Raw genomic sequence first — 16,552 nt, 5'->3', positions numbered from 1 at the left:
GACTATTTTGGATAGGATACCCACAAGCTGCTTCTTAGTACTTTCAAATTTTCCATTTTCTTACAGATTATAGAGGGTTTTCTTGTTATGCTTAATTTTCCATGTTTCAATCAGACTTTTAATCACCTTATTCAAAAAATGGTTCCACGGTCTGATACTATTTCCTTTGGCGGACCAAAACGGCAGATATTTTGCTCAAGTAGGAAACTGGAAGTCTCTTTTGCATTGTCCTACCTTGTCATCTATGATTCTAACTGCTTTGTAAAGTAATCAGTGGCTACTATAATGTATCTCTTTTGAGTAGTAGATGACTAGGTAACATGACCCACAGAAGTCGATGCCCCACTTCTCAAATGGAAGGATACCCATAATAGGTGTAAATGGTCGCTTCCTTTTCTCTAAATTGTCATGTCTTTGACATGTATCGCATCTCTTAACATACTCAAATGAATCTTGGAAAGGACGGACACCAATATCTAGCTCTTGAAGCCTTTTGTGCCGTCAACCACCTAGCAAAATGCCCCCCACAAAGCGGAGTCTGGGCATTCTTCCAAGATAAATGGAACCTCTTCACGTATCACACATCGGTGATAGATATCATCAAAACCCCGTGGATATAGTGTTCCTACGATCAAGGAAAATTTCAATGCATGGTGTTTAATTTTCCAACAATCCATGAACGAATATACTTCCCTACCCACTAATTGATCCAAATTTTGGTCAATAAAGGGAAACAGGTAGTAGTCTTTAACAGTCTATTTATTCAACTCTCTAAAATCTACACAAAGCCGAATCTGATTATTCTTCTTCTTTCTAATCACAAATGGCAAACACCATTCAGTATGCTGAACAAGGAAGATCAAACCCACTTTTCGCAACTTCTATAGCTTCTCAAGCAGGTTGTCCCTTAGTTCAAAAGGCATATGCCTTACTTTCTTTTTTAACTTTTACCTTGTTTCTTCGCAATCCTTTATCCTTCTCGAGATTAATTTTACTATCAACAAGCCGTAGAGGTCCACCTTCCATACAAGGATTCATAACTTGTTTTGCCCTATCATCTTGCTTAGGGTTTTCATCGACAAGTTTTACAATTCCTTTGTCATCCTCTTTAATCTTTTGACCTCTCATTACAGCTCATAAATTAGAAGTTTGAGCGTCATTGACACATACTGTTAGCTATATATAGTGTGTCTATATATAGCGCCCCAGGTCCCCTCTATATATTCCTGTCATGTGTGCTCAGTTGACACACTTCTGGGGTTCCACTTTTGGTGTCTCATATCTCTCTTCTCTCCTCTTTCCCTTTCGTCTCTCATCTTCCTCGTAGTTTTCAACATGGTATCAGAGCGCACAAATACGCCCGAGCTGGAGGAGAAGGAATGGGTGCTCTCCATCAAGGGCATGCTCGACGCCTGCTTGTGCGGGCCATGGGACTCCTCCCCCTCCATCTTCATGGCCTCCAGCCCCCTCCGTAGCCTCAAGCACGATACCTTTGTTCCCCAGGTTGTCACCATCGGCCCGTACCACAGTGAACTCGATCCCCCCTCGGCCCCCACCATAGCTCCTTCCTGGACAATCAGGAGACAGAGCGCTACAAGGCTGTTGCTGCTAAGGAGATGGAAAAGCACAAGGTCATGGCCTGCCCCTTTGTTGCCAAGTCCCTCCCCTTAAATGGACAACAAGCTCGCCTACATGCTGGCCCTAGATGCCTCTTTTGTGGTGGAGGTCTTGAAATCCTCTACTCAGGAGAATGGTAGCATCATCCCGTTTCATTATGTGTCGTATTACAACCTTCGGTTCCCTCGCCCTTTGCAAAAATCCATCCTCCAGGACTTTGTCCTATTGGAAAATCAAATCTCAATGTTCTTGCTTCTGGAGGTCATTAGAATAAGCATGTCAAAGGACAACAATGCGCAGGACTCAAGTGCAGAAGCACTCAAAGTATTGGGGAAAATTGGTCACCAAAGTAGCTTGTGAGGTTCTTCCATTTTATTTCAGCTCTGAGGAAAGCTTCCACGTTGTCGTCAACAACATACACAGTCGAAAGCACTTGCTGGATTGCCTGTATGGCATTGCCACTCAAGGCTCCCAAACTCAAAAGCTTGTGGAGAAGCCAACCCACTTCCCATCTACAGTTGATCTTCACAATTGTGGTATGAAATTCTAACCTGTAGCACCAAGTTACATGAACTCAGTCAGTTTCGATGCTAAGAAGGCCATTCTGTATTTGCCCAAAATAAGAGTGGGAGATGATATAGAGAGGTTGTTTAAAAACCCGGTAGCTTACGAGAGCCACTTAGCAGATAAGCTTCCTCTCTCTCTCTCTCTCTCTCTCTCTCTCTCTCTCTCTCTCTCTCTCTACTCTACATTTCAACATCAACATTACTTTTGGATGTTGATATTGCCATGCTTCATGATGATCGTCCTCGTTCGTTATTCCATTGATGAGCGTCTATATTCTAGCTTATGATACATTGTTTCCTTTATATTCTTTCTAGCTGATGAGGTTCTATATTCCAGCTGATGACACATTATTTCATTTATATTCTTTCTAGGATGAGCATCTATATTCCAGCTGATGACAAATTGTTTTATTTATATTCTATTCATGGGGTCCCACATGTGCTATGTTGTCTATAGAGCGACATTGGGAACCGTCTCTATAGACCTTGTGTTGTTGTTCTAATGTCACTGTAACATTTTTCTTTAAGTTTTGATGTGACAGATATATTGCTTACATCCCAAGTTCAGTTGAAGGAATTTCTTCGAGATTTTATCTTTTGTAGTGATGTCGCTTATCCTTATTTTACATGTTGTATATTTAGGTGTGATAAAGCTCTTTTGATGCCTCTGAATAGGTTGTTGTAATTCAAGAGTGATGTAGCTCCTGAGTGATGTAGCTCCTTCTTCGTTGATGTTGTAATTCATGTTGTTGTAATTCAGGAGTGATGTAGCTCCTAAATGATGTAGCTCCTTCTCCATTGATGTTGTAATTCATGAGTGATGTAGCTCCTTTGATGCCTATGAATAGGCTCTTGTAAGTTCAACTTTGTAATTTTATATTTTGAATATTAATATAACGGTAGGCCTATATAGAGCTGTGGGTTTTTCCCTTGAGCCCCCAATGATTTTTTTTCATCCATAGTAAGGGACCTTTATTTGAGCAGGGGTGTTAGCTATATATAGTCTGTCTATATATAGCGCCCCAAGTCCCCTCTATATATTCCTATCATGTGTGCTCAGTTGACACACTTTTGGGGTTCCACATCCGGTGTCTCTTATCTCTCTTCTCTCCTCTCTTCCTTTCGTCTCTCGTCTTCCTTGCAATTTCCAACACATACAGCCTCAATAACCATGAGGCAACTCCTCTACAATAGCTCTTCCTCGTGGCCGTATTTGTCTTGGTCCCTCATCTTGCTAGAGATTATTCCCTTTTGCACAATGGTTAACTGGACGTGGCAGCTTACTCCCCTCTTGGAGAGAACTAATCTTACTCCAACACGTAGTAGCTAAGTGGCTAGACTTTCTACAAATATTGCATTTGACTTTCAGAAAATTCCTAGGGAAATATTGGCCACCACACCACTTACAGCTGAGTCATGAGGGGCACCCTCTTTAGGGCATTGACTCCCTATCAAATTCTATTGCTTCTTAAGAAAATTGACATCCACAACTATTTTTCTGTATTGTTTAGAAGTTATATCGGTGTAGTACTTCATCATGTCCCTAACTCGGCCAAGGACATTAGAGGCGCTCCACTCACAGAGCCATCAACCTAACCACTTGATTAGGAATGGGACGCTGACCTACTGGGACAACATTAGAATTCATTGTTTGGCCCCCACTATTTAGTGGGCCCACCTGAATAGCCATAGGCATAGTATTACTATTAGGAGGAGCTGGTAACATAGGCAGATTCAGCATGATACTCCCTCTTCCATTCACATTTGATGTAGGGTCCCCTTGACTTCAGTTGGTAAATGCCAAATTATCACCATTCCAATTTATCATTGCTGTATAAGTTGCTTGCAAGCGGGACTCCACTCCTTCTACTTGGGTGATAGCAATGTCAATGTCGTCCAAAGTGACACTACTGAGCTACACTTGGATATTGAAATCCAATCCATGTAGGAAATATTGCAACTGTGCAGCCAGTGGAATGGGGATATAAGTAAAGTTTGCAAAGAACTTGCTTTAGCTTCTTGGCATAGGCTTGGACATTCTCATTTGGCTCTTGGCATGTTACATTCAAGACATGCAACCAATACTATCCACCCCTCTTAGGAACAAACTCTCTACGCCGTGAAGAATTGGTCAGTGCTAGTTATGGTTCTGGACTCTAGACCATGATACCATACTACTGCCCTTTATTTTAACGTCATATTGAAGAACATCATTAGTTGCCCTTCGTCTTGTATTCGATAATTGAACATTAGTGTTTGAAACTCCTTAATATGGAGTTCTCCATATTCTTCTGTTAATCCATGGAAGATGGGAAAAGGTGCTCCTAATGCTGGTAAATTCAGTGTCCTTACTAGAATTGTGATGGGTTGTACCATGGCTACATCCGGATTGACAACAAGAGTTTGTCTAGGTAAAACTACACCCCCACTTGAAGTGGGTCGATTGGCTGGAAGTAGGGAAGTGCTAAGACTTCCACTTGCACTCAAATGGCTACGTATGACACTTAGGTTATTAGAGCCACTGCCACTTATGCGTAGTGGGTTGCTTCTTTGAGGGGAATACCGCCTCACACTCTCCAACCGCCATCTAGCCCTCTCAATGCATTCTCATTTCTGTATTTCGGCTTAACGGTTCTTGTCAGAGGACATAAACCAACTATTTGATCCCTAGAAACCCTAGATTTAGAACCACCACTTATTGGTGGCTCCCAGCAAATGCGCCACTAATGGGACCTAAAATGGACCGGCACTAGCTATGGTAATAGTTGGACCTCATACACACAACAGACAACCCCACTACACGGCCTCGCGGGCTTGGAGCATCTGTAATACACTGATGTACACTAGATAGACTTAATTATGCCTTTGTAACTGATATGAAGTCCAACATTTACTTTTCATTTTCCTCAGAGGGAGCTCCCATAACATATGAGCATAGTGCCTCCTAACACAAAGATGAGGAAGCACCTCTTGGCTGATTGCCTCGGCTCCACTGCAACTCTCCTACACCTCTAGGATTAGCCCCAAGATGCCTCACTCCAACATATAAAACATAATGCACAAAATCCACTCTTTTCTTATTTTGTACGATCCAGGAATATATAGATCCTCACCAAACAGTCCCAAGGAAAGCGTAGAATTGTCCTACAACAGGAATGGCTCCTTTCCACTCAACGTATAAGTCATGTCCTAAGAAGAAATTTGCCATGCAATCCAGGAGTGATGCCATATCATGCGTCATGCATAGTGCATATGATCCTAGTGCACAAACAATATTTATTAAATCAACATTTTGTGATGTGGAAAGAAAATAGTCCTTCCATGATTTTATTTAAACCTGTGCTTCGATTTATGGAGACTAGCACTGATTCTTCATGATACTAGCATCTTATATTAAAATATTGCAATTCTAAATGCAATGCACAATCAAATATTTCAAAGATTCAAACCCTCTCAATCTCTTATCCTCACCCTTTCTCTCTAACATTTAGGCTTTGCTGCATTGCATACGTATAGGGTTTTATTTTGTATGTGTTTTTTGCATAAAATAGAAAAACCATGAATGATGGCACATAAAAAAATCATTTCATGCCTCAGCTCAGTATATAGCCACAACTACGAATCATAATTTTCTAGATTTTTATAATGCAAAAATCCTATTGCTTCCCATTTTTAGCTATTTTTCTCTATTTATTTGTGCATAAAAATAGATTTTTTTAAATTTATGATTAGTGACTGATTATGACAGCTGAAATATGTTTTGTCTCAAAATTTTATTCCATGCGCATTTCTTTTTCCCACCTAAAACCAATAAAACATTCATTTTTATACTAAAAATGCACTTTTCGGGCTATAATTTAATTTTTTTGACTATTAATTATTACGAATCTGCATTTCTTTTATGCACAGCCATCAATCATAATGCATAAAAGATCCAAACAAATTTTTGTTCCATATGAATCCCATTTCAACCATCAAATATCACAAGACACAAATTTCCTTTGTAAAAATGAGGCATATCGCTTATTTATGTGTTGCGGGTTTTTTAGTAATTGATACGATTGCCAATGGACCATCTTGAAGCAAATATTCAATGCTGAACATATCCCCTCAATCTCCTCTTGATCTTGGAGCAATCCGGTTCATGCCGGGCAAGCATCTTTCAATGGGTCTTTATTCTTCTTCATGTGCATGAACTGCCCCTTAAGAGAAGAGAGAGGGAGGAGAGGGAAAGACTAAAACGGTATCTCCTCATCTGGGCAGTCATTTCTGAAGGAAAGGGTGGTGATAAGGAGTGTACAAAACTAGTATCAGGCTGATCTAATCAATTGGTATGGTTGCATAGCGGTGGAAGATGGCATATAGGTCCCCCTCTCCCAAAATCGTCGCATGTTGAAGAGGATGCCATCACCTATTTTTTTCGATCACCAAAAACACCCCCCCCCCCCAAAAAAAATCAAATTTTTGTTAAGGGCCTCCAAGGGGAGCCCCCAAGGGTCAAACCCTCCTTTGGCCCTTTAAAGCCCATTTACACTTGGCCTTCTTTGGTCTTAAACTCCCAAGCAATACCATTCGATTGTTCGACGTCCAAATCGACTTCCCAAAATTCTTGGGCATCAATCTCGAAATCCCCCACTGTCAAGCATCTCCCTGAGTCTCATAAAATAGTCAAAAAATTTATGAAAATTTCCCAACCATTGCTTGGTGGATCTTTAAAGCACTTTTGGGGCATGTCGCTTAAAATCATATTGATTGCAGCTACCGCCTTCGATGAAGTCTATTTTTCCCTTGATATTTGGATTTTTTGTCTATTTTTAAGCACTTCTTGGCATCAAATATCATCTCTCATTGGCGACCATAGGATAGGGCGACTCAGCCCATCAAATCCCACGAACAAATCTGCACATAAACACAACCACAAAGAGAATCAGAGATGATACAGAAAATACTCAACAAAACACACCACAGCTCGCACCCTACCCCCTGACAAAACCAAGACATTAAATCCACGAGGAGTAGGCCTAGCATAATTTGACAGAAAGCCCAAAGCTAGTCACTAACCGATTGCTCTAACATGGCCAAGCTAAAAAGAACTATCAAAAAAGTCATCCTAAGTGGTGGTCTGAACAACCTACCTAACTAAGGATAGTCAACAAGGAGTGGAAAATATGTGGAAAGTCCAAAGGTGATATGAGTGGAAAATGTTCCACGAGGAGTCACTTCCAAAGTGGAATGTGATGGTTCTCAATTTTCTATGAGTTGCCATATTGGAACCACTTACAAATCAATAATAATTTGTTGGATTCCATGCACATTTTCAAATATATGGGTAGCTTATTATGGGACCATATCATAGAAAGAGAGACACTATAGGGGCACAAATGGATTTGAAGGAGTTAGGCAAGATGGAGGCACTTCAGCCAAACACGGAGCTCTAATGGCCATGTGCAACTACCTTGTGTTTCTTAGGTCCTATCTAGTAAAGAGGACCTCATGGTGAAGAAAATTATCATGCCTATCCACACTTTGATGGATAAGATGTGTTCTCTCATGTCCACTTTTTTTTTTTAGATAACTAACTAATAAGACTAGAATCCTATGATTAGCATGAGATATGCCAAGTTTGTAAGTACAATTAGTATTTCAATATTTTTCTCTTGATTTGATATTTATAATGCTTTAAAGTTCTAGCAATTCATACTACAATCACAGTTTTTGCAAGATGTCTCACTCCAAAGATACATTCGGCAATTCGTAAGTTGTTGAATTTAGTGCAATGGATCTCACAAAAGAAGATCAAGACATCCACCATTGAATCCACAAGGCAAGGAGTAGTGGAGATAGTCTATCTCTTTGAGAAGTATTGGTCCACAAGTATGCTTACAATACAAACTCATCTCCTAGTTTATATCATGGATGAAGTGGAGATTGCAAGACATTTCCATATCCATTGGATGTTCTTCTTGGAGTGCTTCATGAAAAACATAAAGGGCTTTGTATAACAATGAGCTCATCTCTAGAGGGAAATATGGCTAAAGATTTGGATAGTATTGGAGACATTGGTGCATATTTTAGAGTGGCTGTCTACTAATGATGGATTCCGATAATAGTATGATGTGAATACTAAAGGATAATGATAGAATGAAAGGAGATGTGGTGGGGTTGAAAATGGGTTAGAAAAGAGGATGGATGGTGCCATGAAAAAGAGGGTGAATCCTTTTTATATATAGAACCATGCATTAATGGAGAAGTGGCTCGATAGGTACTTATGAGGTCCACCTTATAGAACATATAAAATGCATGTAAGTTCAAAAGAAATGATATAATATTAAGTAGAATTTATAGGATTATATTTACAAAATGGATTTTTGAGTTAAAATTTGAAAAAAATATCTAATTTCATGAATGCAAAAAGGGGTCATTTTGAGGCCCTATAACATCTAAAGATAATGTATTTCTTAATATCCTTTGGACGCATGTTATATAGATGATTTCTTATAGGTAAACTCCCTAGGGGTAGATACAAGCAAGCCAAAGGAAAACTAGAGATAGCATGATCAAAAATTTGGCACATGCCATGGACCAGTTTTATATCCTGAGCGCATGGAAAAGATGCTATGGTTGATGCCTACAAGTTGGTTGCATGATGCCTTGACCATAGCTTCACACGAAGGGGTAGAAGTCTCTAGGGAGGAGTAGGAATTCTCAAGGGATATAGTCCAAAGAAAAGCGTATGCTTTCTTTATTATTATATGTAAATTTTATACGAGACAACTAACCTAGCCATTTCTATGTACAATATAGAATCTACAACATTTTTTGGTCGCATAGGTAACATTTTCAAGTTGAGTGCATCGATAAAATATACTTGTTGACAGACTATGGTGTCATGGTGAAGTTTGAGCAAGAGAGTCGATGGTGGAATACTATAGTAGATGAGATAGAGTATTTTTGAAACTTGGTAAGTGTTATTTTAGTAGATTATCCTAGCTTCTCCATGATCATATTCAATGTATAATGGCTAAAAATGGGATTGGAAGGAGCAAGGGCAACCATTCAGTGAGGTGTGTCTAGATTCTTGGACATAGATTATGAGAAAATATGGAATGATCTATGCAATACGTTTGTCTTACCGAGTCATTGTAAATAGGTGCATGATCTTTTTTGTTAATCTTTTCATAGCACAAAAAATGGTCATAAATACTGTTTCATTCTTTGCGCAAAACTTATATGTGATGATGAATAGGTATTCTTCTATCCAAACTCTCAACAAACTTGGTGGTGGTATGTTGTGCCATCAGCACCTCCTAAGAGTGCTCGTGTATGATGAAAGCAATATTCCCAGTGTGGACAAGGAGAGTATATAGGTAGAGGAGTTGATATCATGGGGGATGGAGGATGAAGAGGCCATGGAGCATGCAAAGAAGACATGTATGAGTAATGTAGATAAAGAGGCACAAGTATAAGTATTTTTTTAGAATGAAGTAGACTCCTCTTTCTATGGAGACCTATTCATAGACTTTCAATGTATGTCAAGCTATGCCAAAAGATTTGCATGAAGCTATAGGATCAATCGTATGTACATCCACTTGTAAAATTTGTCCATTTTTTTCTTTTACTGGTACTTGCATATATGCTTTTTAGCTAGCATCCTTTTTTGCAAATTATATTATTGTGTTTTATGTAAACTCATATATTGATTACAGTAACATCACTTTTTTTGACCATGTAGGCTACTATTGATGATATCCAAAGAGTAGGATGAGTTGAGGGGGATGAAAGAAGAGGAGATACATGAGATCCTCATGTTTATATCTTTTGATCAAATGACATGCCTCAGAGATATAGAAAACTAGGAGTTGTGTGGACATTTTGCGCATTCTATCAAAGTATGCTCTGACACTTTGATCTCTAGTATACGAAGTGGATACTCTAGAGTGGCAAAATTGAGGGAGGCTTAGGGGGATGCCTCGCTCAATGGTCTGAGAGGGTGTTTATGGTGGATGCCTAGGAGAACCACAAAAATCCTCTTCTTGTTTTTTTGGGTGGTGCTACAAAGATGTAGATGTTGTGACCGCACGATCGATTGTTACCCCTTGCTCTCATACCAATTCTAGAGAGAGTGACTCAGGTAGGTATTCTGGAGATACTAATACAATGTCTCCATCTCGTCACTCGATTGGACACTTATCACCTCCAAGGTTTGGTACACTTATAGGGATGTCTACTCTTTTGAGTCTAGGTTTTGTTATACTTGTAGAGACGTTTACTCCCTTGACTCTAGGTTTTGCTCAATTGTCGGCAAGTGGTATACATATGGGTGCTATTTTGAGAGACACCAACCCTATAGATACATGAGATGGACACATGAGTCTCGTGATTATGCCAAGGAGCATGGTTGTAGGTGGGAGAGGGCACACCTTAGATTCAAACCACTAGGGTACAAATACCTAGTGGCAGAGAAAATCGATGTTGTGCTCATGCATGATGAGGGGAGGAGGGTGATGGTATACTTTAGAGATTTGTGCCAACAAGTATTTAGGTACAACATTCTAGATTATTGAAAAATTATATCAAAGGGGAGGAAAGAAAATGTGGTAGTGTCTTTGTAGGAGGAGTTTTTGGTATCCATACTAGCGGACCGGTTTTGCACAGGATGGATAATGGATTTTATAAGTACATATGTGTCACATCGATGATCACATGCATGCAAGGCAATCAAGAGTGGCACTCCAAAGCCTGATTGTTTGGACATAGAGGATTTGGGTAGAGACTCAGGGAGGTCACAAACTCTCTAGGAGGACGATGGGCGGCATTAGTAGTGAGAGGCAACAAGGGCATGGGTGGAGGTAGGGTTCATACATCATCTACAAAGTGGCAGACATACAACTTATTTGGAGGATTTTGTAAGTTTTCTTTTGGTTGTGTTCACTTTCTTATTTGGTATACTTCTTGTAGTAATAACTTTATTTCTAACAATGCTACTTTGTTTTTCTTGTAACATCTGATAACAAACCGCGATCCTAAAGGTTTGGAGACTCGATATGTAGTGAGATCTAATCTCACTATACTGATTGTCAATAGATTATCGAGGATCTATCTTATAGAACATGTAAGATATCACGTAAGTTCAAAATAAACAGTATTCTATTTAGTAAAATTTATATGATCATATTTATAAAAAGAGTTTTTAACTATAATATAAAACAATCTCTAAGTTCATTAAAGTGAAAGGGATCATTTAAAGGCCTTATAACATGTAAAGAAATGGTATTTTTAAATATCCTTTAAATGCACGTTATATAAATGATTTCTTATAGGTGGATCCCCTAAGGATAGATTATATATGCACAGTAGTCCATTAAGTCATGTATCTTTCTTGTTCTTAGTTATTAGTTTTTTGTGATGTGTTATATATATATATATATATATATATATATATATATATATATATATATATATATAGTGAATTAATATCTAGGTGTTTATACTACAGAGTCCATTCGACACTCCATTGCATCAGGACTAGTTCTTGGATGGTGAGAAGTTATAACAATTGCTTGGATTCATGGAGTGCATATCCTATCTGTTTTTGGCCCTGTGATCTACGTAGACTCTTTTAATGTAGCTTTCCTTTGATAGATTTATCATCTTTTCTATGGACTCTCATTTTGCAATATTTATACATACATTTCTTTATTCGTTTTGGATTCTCCTCTCTATCTTTCCATGTAACTCTATGAGATATAATCATTGATATTGTACTTATTTGAATATTGAATCAAAGACTCTTTCTTCCCAGCATCTCATGATGTATGTGTTTTGATGACAATTGTATAGTCAATTTATAAATGCTTTATGGAACATTGTTGAGTACATGGACTTGGAAGGGTGGTAGGGAAACATGCCCTACCACCTTTTTTTCTCTCCAACCATTGCTAATAGCATCCCAAATATACCTAAACACATTGCTATTTGTGTTGGTAAATGTGTTAGAAGGCGTTGCTATAGAAGTGATGTGAATAGCGGTGACACAAATATTGATGGATTTGTAGAGATGTATATATTGATGATTTTAGCGATAGGAGTTATTTTTTAAATAAATATTTTCCTCATTTTAGACATCAATATATTACCTATGTCTTGTAATGATGTATTCCATTTTACCAATAGTTCTACAATATCTCTACCTCTAAGATATGTGACTTTGCAATCCAATTCTAACTTTGGTTCTACCTTTAATATCCTATCTTCTTGTAATCTAGACTTGTGCTACAAAACATGATCAAGTTTAGTAACATACTTTTTCAATAAACTTACATGAAAAAGAGGATGAACCTTAGAATGAGATGGCAATTCAAATTTATTTGCAATCAAGCCAATCTTCCTTAGAATTTTGAATGGTCTTGTAAAACATGGAGATAACCTTTGATCCTCTTCCCAAGAAGCAAGTTAGTTTAATGGGGCTCAAATCTCAAGAAAACCATATTAATTTCATTAAATTATAATGCTTTCTTTTTCTTTTCATAGTATTTATTTTTCCTCCTTGTGCCTCTTTAATGTAATGATTCATTATCTTAATTTCTTATCCATTATTTCAAGACTTTATTAAAAAACACTCTAACTTATTTGAAACATAAAAAAAATAAACAAGTCACAAGTTATAACTATACATTGCTTTAAATGGAGTCCTTTTAATTGATACATGCCATGAACTATTGTATGATCATTCAATTAATGCTATATATTTAGTCTAATTGTTTTTTTTTTCATTCACATAAGTTCTAAGCACTAGCTCACTTTCTCCATCTCTCCATGAGTTTGTGGTGGATAAAATGCACTACTCATCCCTAGTTCGCATCTCCAATGGCCTTAAATGTGACTTTCCAAAAGCTACATATAAATTTTGAATCTCTATTAGAAAAAATAATTTTGGGCATACCATGCAAATGGAATGTTTCTTTCACAAATAATTTGGCTACCTTTAAAGCAGTGCCAATCTTTCTCATTGGAAAGAAATGAGTCATTTTTGTTAGTCTATTCACTATCACAAAGATAGTATTGTGTCCTCCCCTACCAATATTCAATTCTGTGATAAAATCCATAGATATGGATTCCCACTTTTGATTAGGTATATCCAATGATTGCATTAAATAATGAATTCTCTCTTTAGAGATAACTCTCTCTAGATAAATAGTCTTATTTTTAATAAAGAAACATTTACTCTTATTAGTGTAGAGGTTATGTTCCCTTAGAATCTGAAGAGTTTTCCTAAGACATTGTTGATGATCTTTAGAATATACAAATATGTCATCTAATCATTGCAAGAGTGAATTCATGAAGATATGGATGAAAAATGTTATTTATCAAACATACAAACGTGATTGGTGCATTCGTTAATCCAAAGGCTAGAACTGCAAATTTGTAAATGACCATACCTAGTCTTTGGAATATCCTCAAACTTAATACCAATCTTATGGTAATCTGATCAAGAGTATATCTTGAAAAATAAATTTGGGGCACTGAGTTGGCGCAAGCGCAATAAATCAATTTGTGGAAGGGGATATTTGTTCCTTATGGTTTGTTTATTGAGACCTAGGTAATCAATATTGAGTCTATATATTCTATCCTTCTTATTTCGAGCATTCCCGATTCCTCTTAATGCATCGAGGATTGCATTGATTTTATAATTGCAAGACAATTCGCAAAAGCCTCAATCGGTAGATAATGAACACACAAGAATGAGCATCATATTGAGTAATTTAAGTGTCAAAGAGTATGACATGACTTTATAAACTAGATAAGTCATGAAGTAACTAGGTCAAAAACCACCAGATGAAGTTGTTTTGAAGAAAAAAAGACTTTTAAAAAAAAGCCAAAATACATGACTTTTTTTACACATGGAGGGAGAGAAAGCATTTAAAAATCATCCTCATACCACCATCCAACAAGTAGGCAATCAAAATGAATATTTAACAAAGCTCAATTGGCTCTTAACAAGTAGCCAAAAAAATCACCTCAACTGCATACTCCCCCTCATGCATATAAATACGCCCCCTCTCTTTCACAAAGAAAGCAAGAAGAAAGACCTCTTGATGATGAAAAATTTTCTCTAGTTCTCTTATCGATTGAAGCTTGAGCCTTGAAAGAGGAAAATACCCCCTTTCTACCTCATTTTCATTTTCTCTACCCCCTGTCACACCTTCACCCCATACGACCATACCGTTAAGCAAAACGCTAGTGAAATTTTTCTCGACAACAACCAACTCTCCATGAACTAGGACATCAAATTTGGCTCGCATCCATGGCTCCATGAGGTTGTAGAAATTCAAAAAGCATATTTGAAGCAAGGGAAGCAAGGAACACGGCCAATGGAGAAAAGACTGTGGTAGGAATTGGCAAAAACCCATGTTACAACAAAGTTGAGAGAGGTGACATCTCGTTAGTTTGGAAAAAAATAATGTTTTATAAGCTTATCACTATATTTGGTTTTCAACAATTATAAATGCATTCTAAAGAAAATGCATATGAATTGCCGCTTAAGAAAATAATCTAAGTAATATAATAACTAGCTATTCAATGAAAAGAATATTTCACTTGGAAAAGGATTATCTGCCTATCATTAAGAAAATATCTTAAGTATGGTTTATTTTGTGATATTTATTGTTATTTCATTAATGACACATGTGATCATAATAATAGAAAAAAGTTATGTTGTTAGGGAAGAAAATGTTTAAAAAACATTTATTGAAAGTTACTATCTATATTTCATTTTGCTAATGATAAAGAGATGCATATGAATTTTATAATAATTTATAGAAAATCATTTAGATAATATCATAAAATAATCAATTCTTTAAATCAACAAAAATTTGTATAGGAAAATATATACTAGACATGCATAAGTTAGGGTACATTAAAATATAATTCGATGTCTAAAAGATAAAAGAAAAATTTCACTTATGATTTTTGCATTTCTTAGAATAAAGTTTTTAGAAAAAACAACCACCATTGCACTTAGGACATAACTAAAAGAAAATTGATCTTTCTAGATAACATTGAAAGTTTGACAAATGGTCAGACATAGTTAATTAAAATCATAGAATATGAGTAGAGTAAAATAAATATTATTTTCTCATTGAAAATACACATAATATTCATATTAATAATTATATTAGTAGCATAGCGAGTGTCAATATCATGAGTTGATCCACGTATGAATCAACAAGAAAACCTAACCTAAAATATTGAGAATGTTGAAGCAAAAATAACTAAAAAATACTCAACAACCTTGAAACTATCAGTATCAAGAAATTAAATAAATATGAAAAGTTTGTCAAACTTGTTGAACATTGATAGGAATTTGTTTATACGAATTCTAAAGTCTAAACAGACTTGGAAAAGCGTTTAAGATCCTGCTAAGGGGTTAGGGCAGGGCATCACATGAATTGCTTACCATAGGTATAAATGCCCATATTATCTTTTAGGGTGGAAATAATAAATTTTTCTTAATGATAAAATAGATTTCTCATAATTAATCTGATTCAAAAAATAACTTGCATATCCCGAAAAAAGAGTTGTAAGTAGGAAGTGAAACCCTAAGAATAAGGTGGTATCTTAAAAGAAAAACCCTAGATTTGGGTGGGGTTGCTTCTTATGCTAAAAACACTTGCTACTATTTCTTTTTTATTTGTGCATGTATTGATGGTTGCACATGAAAGATTGATTATGCTTGCAGCAGTTAGATCTAATTGTAAATATATAATCAGGATAATAAGAGGAAAGATTGTGCTATGCATCCCCCACAACTAAATGCGAAACCTTGCTCCAAGGGGGATTGTTTTGTATCGTAGCAAGGAGCTTTGGACCGGCCTCGACGACGAGATATCACTCAATGAGGAATTTGTTAGGCAGGAGGAGGCAGGAGTGCCAAGGTGGCCTGGCCGTAAATCTCTTGATCGCTCCTGGGAATTGCTGACCCTCACACGAATCAAGATGGGATATTGGAGTTCCCAGTACTAGTGAAGGGATGAAAATCTTGGAAGGTTTCTTTTCTTCTCCATAGAGAGAAGGGATTTTTCGCAAATCTTCTGCATAGGCAGAAGGAGAAAATCATTGTAAATAACATTACAAAATAATAAATATATATATTTAGCCAAAAGACTGTTTTCTCTATCTTTGTATTGTTCCGTAAAATTACGTGAAGGAACCTATGATAACATATTAATTAATAAAGCTCCTTTTATATTCCCTAACTTAATGTGATAGGTAATTAGAAAACTAAAGAAAACCATTTGTCAAAAGCGGGTGAGTGAGATCCCTGATGGATCCGTTCTATGGATGGGTGGTCCCAGTAAGCTAGGGCATTT

General features: G+C 36.9%; 1 pseudogene; it reads left to right on the top strand.

The window, feature by feature from the left end:
* Window positions 1–1,335: 1,335 nt before the first annotated feature.
* The window catches only part of LOC148033606 (putative UPF0481 protein At3g02645), a 90,978-nt pseudogene continuing 75,761 nt past the window's right edge, over window positions 1,336–16,552 (top strand).

Source organism: Lygodium microphyllum, chromosome 7 (genome assembly GCF_053477565.2).
Source record: "Lygodium microphyllum isolate KBCC chromosome 7, Lygodium_microphyllum_v1.1.10, whole genome shotgun sequence".
Lineage (NCBI taxonomy): Eukaryota > Viridiplantae > Streptophyta > Polypodiopsida > Schizaeales > Lygodiaceae > Lygodium > Lygodium microphyllum.
The sequence above is the reverse complement of the archived record's forward strand: the minus strand, read 5'-3'. Positions and strand labels throughout refer to the sequence as shown.